We start from the raw sequence: 8,640 nt of genomic DNA, 5'->3' as shown, positions 1-8,640 counted from the left end.
TAATATTTTATTTATTCATTTGAGACACAGAGCACAAGCTGGGGGAGCGACAGTGGGAGAGGCAGAGAGAGAATCTCCAAATCAGCTCTGCACCAAGCATGGAGCCTGACACCATGCTTGTGCATGTGCACAAAGATCATGATCGGAGCCAAAATCAAGAGTTGGATCCTCAACCAAAGCATCCTCTAAAGCCACCCAGGTGCTCCAGAATTCCCCACCATTCTTAAGTCCTTCATCCTTAGACCCATTTGCCTGGGGGTAGCTACTAAAGGTTTCCTGTGTATCCTTCCAGACTGAAAAAGCATACATAGCTCTATCCTTTTTTTTTTTTTTTAAGATTTTATTTGTTTATTTGATAGACAGAGATCACAAGTAGGCAGACAGGCAGGCAGAGAGGGGAAAGTAGGCACCCTGCAGAGCAGAGAGCCCAATGAGAGGCTCCATCCCAAGACCCTGAGACCATGACCTGAGCTGAAGGCAGAGGCTTAACCCACTGAGCCACCCAGGCGCCCCATATCTCTATCCTTTTAAAAACACAAATATGATCATACTATGTATACTGCTTTGAACCTTGTTTTTTTTTTTTTTAACTTATCAATATTTTCAGGGCATAGTTTCATATCAGTATATATATCTCCATCTTTTTTACTTTAATGACTGCTTAATATTCCATATGTATATATGTATGTATGTATGTATAATATACTTGTAATCAGTCCCCTATTTATGGAAATTTGGATTGTATCTTTTTTGAAAATAAACAGTGTTACAAATAAACATACAGGGTGCCTAGGTGGCTCAGTGGGTTAAAGCTCTCTGCTTTCAGCTCAGGTCATGATCTCAGGATCCTGGGATCAAGCACCGCATCGGGCTTTCTGCTCAGCGGGGAGCCTGCATCCCCTCTCTCTCTGCCTGCCTCTCTGCCTATTTGTGATCTCTGTCTGTCAAATAAATAAATAAAATCTTTTAAAGAAGACAAATAAACACACAGATATCTTTGTGCACATGGATAACTGCAGGATAAGTTCTTAGAAGTGAAACTATAGAGACAAATAATAGCTGAGAACAGCTAATGTTTATTGAGAAGTTCTATTCATTCACGTAGTCAGCAGACATTCATCAGGTACCAACTGTGTGCCAGACACAGTTCGGTAGGTAGGGGCTACCTGTCTGAGAAAGACAGACAAGGAATCTGGTGTGAGCCCTCTGAAGACGTAATCTTGTATACTTCCCACAGGAGCCTATGACGTAGTACTGCTATCTCCGTTTTTCAAATGAGAAAATTGGGCATAAGAAAGGATAGTAAGTGAAGTAATTTTACTTAAGTAAACTCCCCAAAATCACACAGCAAGACTTTTGAGTAGAGGAGTGACATAGCCTGACTTATTTTTATTTTTTTAAAGATTTTATTTATTTAATTGATGGACAGAGATCACAAGTAGGCAGAGAGGCAGGCAGAGAGAGAGAGGAGGAAGCAGGCTCCCTGCTGAACAGAGAGCCCGATGCGGGGCTCCATGCCAGGACCTTGAGATCGTGACCTGAGCCGAAGGCAGAGCTTTAACCCACTGAGCCACCCAGGGGCCCCTGACTTATTTTTAATAGGATTTCTCTGGCTGCTGTGATGGGAACAGACAGAAGATAAGGCAAGGGTAGAGAAGGGAAAACAGCTGGAAACTTTTTGCTATAACACAGGCAAGTGATGACGGTAATAGGACCAGGGAGGTACCAGTAGGAAGAGTGACAGCCAGATTCTGGATATATTTTGCAATTAATGCTGACAAGATTTTCCTGAGATGGGGAAGCTCAGATTCGATGGAAAGTATTAGGAAATTAGGTTTGGGGCATGTTAGGTTTGAGATGATTATTAGGAATCTTGGTTGTGTCATCACGTGGACAGTTGGATGAACTCGTCCGAAGCTCGAAGGAGCAGACGAGGTCAGAGCCATGAGTTTGAGAGTCCTCGTCACGTAAATGGTACATAAAGCCACAAAAGTAAGTGAGATCATCAAGGGAGATAGAATAAAATGGACAGGCCCGAGGACTGGGCCTTTAGCTACTCTACCTTTAGAATGGAGGAAGCTGAGGGTGAAGCAAAAGAAAACTAAGAAGGGGCCAGAGAGATGAGAGGGAATCTGGAAGCGCGTGATGTCCTGGAACCCAATTTAAGAAAGGAAATACCAAGTGACAGAGGAGGGGGTCCATGGTAAGTGTAGTAAGATCAATTAAGATTAGGATGAGGACAAAGATTAACACTGGATTTAGTAATGTAGATGCCACTGTTGGCCATGCGGAAAGCAGTTTTGGTGCACTGGCGGAGGCACAATCTGATTGGAGAGGGTCCAAGAGTCAATGGAAGGAAAGGAATTAGTTTTGCCAAAATGGGAAGATTTGTAGGGAAACAGTTAAAAAAATATGTTAATATATATTTATAAACAAATGGGAGAAATATGTTTATGTGCTGACTGACATTATCTAACAGAGAAAGGAAATCCATGATACACAGATGAGAGGGGGAGAGTGCTGGCGCAATGTCCTTACGGGGGAGACACGATGCAGTCTGGTCCATAAGTGAACAGGTTCACTTAGAAACCACAGTAACAGCCACAGTGACAGACAAAGGGTAGGGTGACTGGGCACATACAAATAGGTGATAAGAGCCAGTGGGCGTTCTCTTCTGATCGTTCCTCGATTTCCCATGAAATAGGAAGCAAAAATATCAGCTAGAACGGAGATGGGGGAAGAAGTGTTGATAGTTTGAGGAGAGAGGAGAGTGTGTAACAGTCATGTGGGACAGCAGGAGACTTAACACACAAGGAAACACAGTGTAATTGCTAGGCAGCATTAGAGGACCGCTTGAGGTTAGCAGTCATGAATTAAAAGTGAGACAACTGGGGCACCAGGGTGGCTCAGTCGGCTCAGTTAAGTGTCCAACTCTTGATTTCAGCTCAGGTCATGCTCTCAGGACCCTGAGATTGAACTCCCACTGTGGGCTCCATGGGGGGGGGGGTGGAGCTGGCTTGAGATTCTCTCTCTCCCTCTGCCCCTCCCCCATTTGCTCTTTCGCTTGTCAACAAATAAAATAAAAATAAAAGTGAGACAATGGTGCATGGTTTTGCATTTTTTTCCCATGTCCATTCAGCTGCGTGGGTGCAGGCACAGAAGAGGTAGAGAGTTGAATTCTCCCATTTTTGTGGGTTAGCCAGAAAAGCTTAAAGAAATGAGAGTCGGGTAGGGAAGTTGAGAATGTATGCCAGAAACTGATTCTGATGATTGAGTTAAAAGGGAAGTAGAGCCTAGAGTTGATAAATTGAAAAAAGTGATACTGAAAAGAAGCTAAAATCAATGGAAAGAATCGATCAAGGGATTGTCCTCATGGGATCTAAAGTTGGTGGGAATTAGAATATCAGAAGAGGTAATAAATAGGGAAAAAAACAGGAGATGGTGGTTGGAAATGAGAATGCCCGAAATTAAGAGCAAGAAGTGGTTTGGTTATTGATTAACCAATAACCAGTCCTGATGCCTACAGGATTATGACAAAGTCTGCAGGGTATGAGCGCAGGAACAAAGACCTAGGGTAGAGCGGACAAGATTGTGGTAGGAAAAGTAAACTGAGCACAAAGGATACTGGATGGACCATCTAAGTGGTCATTAAAACCACCAAGAATTAGAGCAGAGGAAGAGTGGGTGAGAGATGGCTACGCAGCAGCTAAAACCCTCCAGGAACAAGGAGGAACAAGGTGACATGACCCTGGAGTAGCTAGTGGGTGGTCCTTAGATGGTGGTCAGTAGAGTCTTATGACAGACTGAAAGTTGGGGAGTATTTTTGGGAGGTGGCAGAGAGGGTGGTTCAGATTCAACAATAAAGAGGAAGGAGTAGACTTATCCCCCTTTAGGACCAGTGGTATAGTTTTGTGGAGGAAAATCCAGCCTCGTTTTTAGGTCCTCTAGTAATTTTAAAGTTTTCATCATGTAGATCACAAATGCTCCTTGTTTGTTGATTCCAATGTTTGTTATCGTCGTGTTACAAATGTACACAGGGTCTTTCTTTCGGACCCCTCCCTTCTCCATATCCCCCTTGAACTCTGAGCTGAGCGCGCCTCTCCTGTGAGTTTTTGAGAGGTATAGCCTCAGCTCTGTACCTCCTGCCCCGCTTGCACGCCACTACCTTATCATCTCTCATTCTGACAATGGCAAACTAATTCCTGCATCCGGTCTTGCACTGAGAATCCATTCTCCACACTGCTGCACACTCCTATGGTTGTTCAACCTCCATTTAATAAGTGCCTACAAAGTACTGAGTTACATGCTCAACTCTAATGTTCAAATCTGATCATGTCCCTCACTCACTCACAGATTATAATGGCCCCTCAATTCCTGCAGGATAGATCCCACACAAGTGGCACTGAGGTATGGCCATAGACTGGATGCTGTCTGCCTTTCCAAGATCTGCTCCATCACCCCAACACTTAGCCCCTCCCTACTGGCCATCCATATCCCACCACCAACTTACCTTACTTCTGTCAGGGGTGGTGTTTCCCATCGCCTATTCCTGAAATGGCCTCTCCCCTCCATTCTCCACCTGCTGGGTTCCTTTCATCCCAGCCACCCAGCTTTAGTCACCGGATTAATGAAGTCTTCTCGGCTCTCCCATATAGATTGCAGTGTCCTCCCAAACCACTTGATTTATTCCCCTACTGTATCACTTAACCTACAATGTTTTAATTTTTTGCTTATATTCCCACAAGGTCCAAGTTCCCCTTAGAGAGAAGAGACTCTGTCTTATTTATTTTTGTATCACTGGTGTCTAACTTAATAGGCAGTGTGTAGTCAATGCTCATCTAATGTTAAGGAAAACATGAATTACTGTAGATAGCATTTACTGTAAACGTACCATCGCCAGGGCTGTTCTAAGTGCTTAATTTGTGCAGTTCTTCTAAAACTCTATGAACAGGTACTGTTGTTACCCTCATTTTACAGATGGGGAGACTTAGGCACAGAGTGATCAGATAACTTGCCTAAAGTTACTTGGTTAGTAGAGGATCCAGTATTCCAACTTGGGCCAAACCTACACCTGTCTGCTTAGTCCATCACATTTCTATAAAAGACCTGCCTCTGGGGTGCCTGGGTGACTCAGTGGGTTAAAGCCTCTGCCTTCGGCTCAGGTCATGATCCCAGGGTCCTGGGATCGAGCCCAGCATCGGGCTCTCTGCTCGGCGGGGAGCCCACTTCCCCACTTCTCTACCTGCCTCTCTGCCTGCTTGTGATCTCTGTCTGTCAAATAAAGTCTTAAAAAAAAAAAAAAAAAAAGACCTGCATCTGAGGACAGCAGAAGGAAAACTTCCCCTGTTCCTCCCTGCAAAATTCTACTCTTCTATATAATTCTAGTAACAGAATAACTTCTACAGTCACATTGTTGAGTATAATCCATTAAGGCATCCAGGTCTTTTTCTCCCACTGTTTTTAGTTCCTAAATTTCTTAGTTCCTGGTACCTACCATTATCAAACCCACCACTCTTCATATTTGCTCACTTCTCTAATTTCTTTTTTAAAAAATATATTTATTTATTTGAGAGAGGGAAGGAGAGCACAGAGGGAGAGGGAGAAGCAGGCTCCCCGCTGAGCAGAGAGCCTGCCCTGGGGCTCAATCCCAGGACCCTGAGATCATGACCTGAGCTGAAGGCTGACACTGAAACACTTAACAGACTGAGCCACTCAGGAGTTCATTTCTGTAATTCCTGATACTTTTACAATTCCAGGGAAGCCAGAAATGGACTCTGTTCTTTATGTCTCAATCTGTACATTGAATTTATGTTCATTAATGTATGAAATTCATAAAGGAAAAGACTAATTAAGATCTTCAAATCCCCTGCACCCAACAGAGGATGTTCCATTTTTCAATTAAAGAGGACTGTTCCTTTGCCTCTAATGATTTACATTCAGAGGGAAATACTTTTGCGTTAAATATACATGTGAACGGTTTCCCACCTTACTTTACCAAGTCTTTATTTTTCATGTTTCTTTGGTTGCATTCATAGACTTGTCTATGTTTACCTTGAATACTAGACCCATCTCCTTTATTTGCAGGGATCCCTCTGCTCTGGAGTCCTTCCTTCCACTGTTCTATACTGATCCTTGGTTTTCCGTACCATAAGGGGTGCCTTTTCGTGACATATCCTGGAGCTCAATTCCTTGGAGGGGAATGACCAAGATCTCTTTGGGCTCCCACAGAAGGACAGTCTGACCTAGAAAAATTCAACCTCATCGTGACCTCATTCCCCATCTAGATGATGAGTAGAGATTTGACTAGATTTTAAGAAGCAGCAGAAAAGTCACCATTCTTTCTTTTAATAAGATTTTATTTATTTATTTGACAGACAGAGATCACAAGTAGGCAGAGAGGCAGGCAGAGAGAGAGAGAGGAGGAAGCTGGCTCCCCGCAGAGCAGAGAGCCCAGTGTGGGCTCGATCCCAGGACCCTGGGACCATGACCTGAGCTGAAGGCAGCGGCTTTAACCTACTGAGCCACTCAGGGGCCCCGAGAAGTCACCATTCTGACCAGTAATAGGAACCGAGGCTGCCTTTCCTTCCTTCTTCTCATGTGGCCCTCTCCTTTTCCCATGTTTCTCTCCCCTTCAGTCCTCCCTACCCCCCTCCTACTGCCTATTTATTTTTAAACCTTACCTCCTAGGTCCTGATTGCATAGCTCATAAATATTCAACATTTCCTAGAAGCAACTGCTCAGTGTTATTCCTTCATCTAATCAGAAATGGGGCTAGACTTTTCATAGGGTCACTTGCCTCCGCCCCTGAGCCCCACTTATCAGAATGGGGGGCCTTATTTTCCTCTCCACGATCTTAATCATAAAGAGATTGCCCACTGTAACTTTGGAGCCCCTCATGGGTTCCAACCTTGATAGACCCTGAGACTCCTACGTCTAAATGTGAGAATTCTCAAATATTCCATGATGAGAAGTTTTGCCTATTCTAGGGCAATAGAAGAGGAGAACAGAACTGGAGTTATGATCAGGGTAGAAAAATTAAAAGCACTGTGCTTGGCAAATATTTTCATTGTGTTGAATGATTTCCTATATGCATATAAAAATGGAAAGAAAAATAAGCCACAATATAAGGAATGTTTGGTTAGGTGTGAAGGGCATTTATATGATTTTTCCATCTTTTCTCCTTTTAAAAATATTTTGTTCACTAACAGTGGAAAATATAAAATTATCATTTCAAAGGTGCTAAGTAGAGGAAGGAGGCAGGCAGATTATGGTCCAGGACTGTCCTCAGGACAAAAACTCCCACTTCTGGGGGCCCTCAAGAGCAGCCCAAGCCCAAGGCAGAAGCCAGTCTCACCTTTCCTCCACTGGTTTGGAAAAAGGATCAGCAAAGCCACCACTCTTTGCATTGGGGCGAAGGAGGGAACAGAGACACAGAAATAGGAAATAAATGCAGGGAATCAAAGAATGGTAGGTCCTTTTGCAAATATCCTCCCCAAACCTCCCTTTATGACATCTTAAACAAATCTCATCCAGTCCTGGCTTCAATCCTTCCAGAGACACAGGGCTCAAAACCTGATGGGGAAGTGGAGTCTGAGTGGAAACAGCTCCAACAAAGAAAAGAGGTCTTGTCTGTGGGTATCTGCCACAGTTCTAGCTCCCAAAATAATTGGTTGGGAAGTGGTTCAGAAGACAAATAGGATCGAGAAACAGATGGAATCAACCCAAGAATCAAGGAAAAGAAATCTCTAGCTAAGGTTCTAATAGTTGAGACATTGGAGACTCAGGGCCAAGCTCACCTTTTTTTTTAATTCCTCCAAAGGTTTTATTTATCTATTTGACAGATATCACAAGTAGGCAGAAAGGCAGGCAGAGAGAGGGAGAAGTAGGGTCACTGCTGAGCAGAGACACCGAAGTGGGGGCTCGATCCCAGGACCCCAAGATCATGACTGGAGCTGAAGGCAGAGGCTTAACACACTGAGCCACCCAGGTGCCCCATTCAAGCCCACCTTTTAATGCTCTGCCCAAAACACGCAAGAGGACCTATGTTGGCAGAGGTTGGGGCTAGCGTGGACAGCAATGTCCAAAAAAGCAGCTTCATGGCCCCCAGTTTGGTCCTATTTTGGCACGGCTTAGGTTGGAGAAGGGAGTGGGAAATATTCTAGGGCTATTTCAAAAGGCTAGGGCTGCTGTCAGAGGAGAGCTGTAAAAAAAGTGTGTGTGTGTGTGAGGGGGGAGGGTCGGTGTGGGGACAGGGCCCATGTGTTTTGGGCTCTATTAACTAACTCCCTTCCATCCATCACAGCCTCCCCCCCAGGGCCGCTGCAGCCCTGGCAGCTGGGTCACCCCGGGGAGGCTGGGCTGGGGGTCCCTAAAGGGAGCCAGGCTTCAGGCAGAGCAGCGGAGACACATGTGTGCCTGGCTGGGTTGGGGCTGGCGCCTCATTGAGAAGGGGGCTCTCCAAGCTGGGCTTCATTAGGGCAGTGGCACTAATAGGGGAGGGGGTACAGGGGGCTGGGCTGACAGCCAATTACTTGCTCGTCTGCATTATGGATTAACCCATCTGGGCCTGGGAGATTGGCTCTGAAAGGGGCACAAAAGGGGGGGCGTGACCACAATCACACACTGAATTATCCCGTCTGA

This window comes from Mustela lutreola, chromosome 1 (assembly GCF_030435805.1).
Source record: "Mustela lutreola isolate mMusLut2 chromosome 1, mMusLut2.pri, whole genome shotgun sequence".
Classification (NCBI taxonomy): Eukaryota; Metazoa; Chordata; class Mammalia; order Carnivora; family Mustelidae; genus Mustela; species Mustela lutreola.
Note: the sequence above shows the minus strand (reverse complement) of the source record.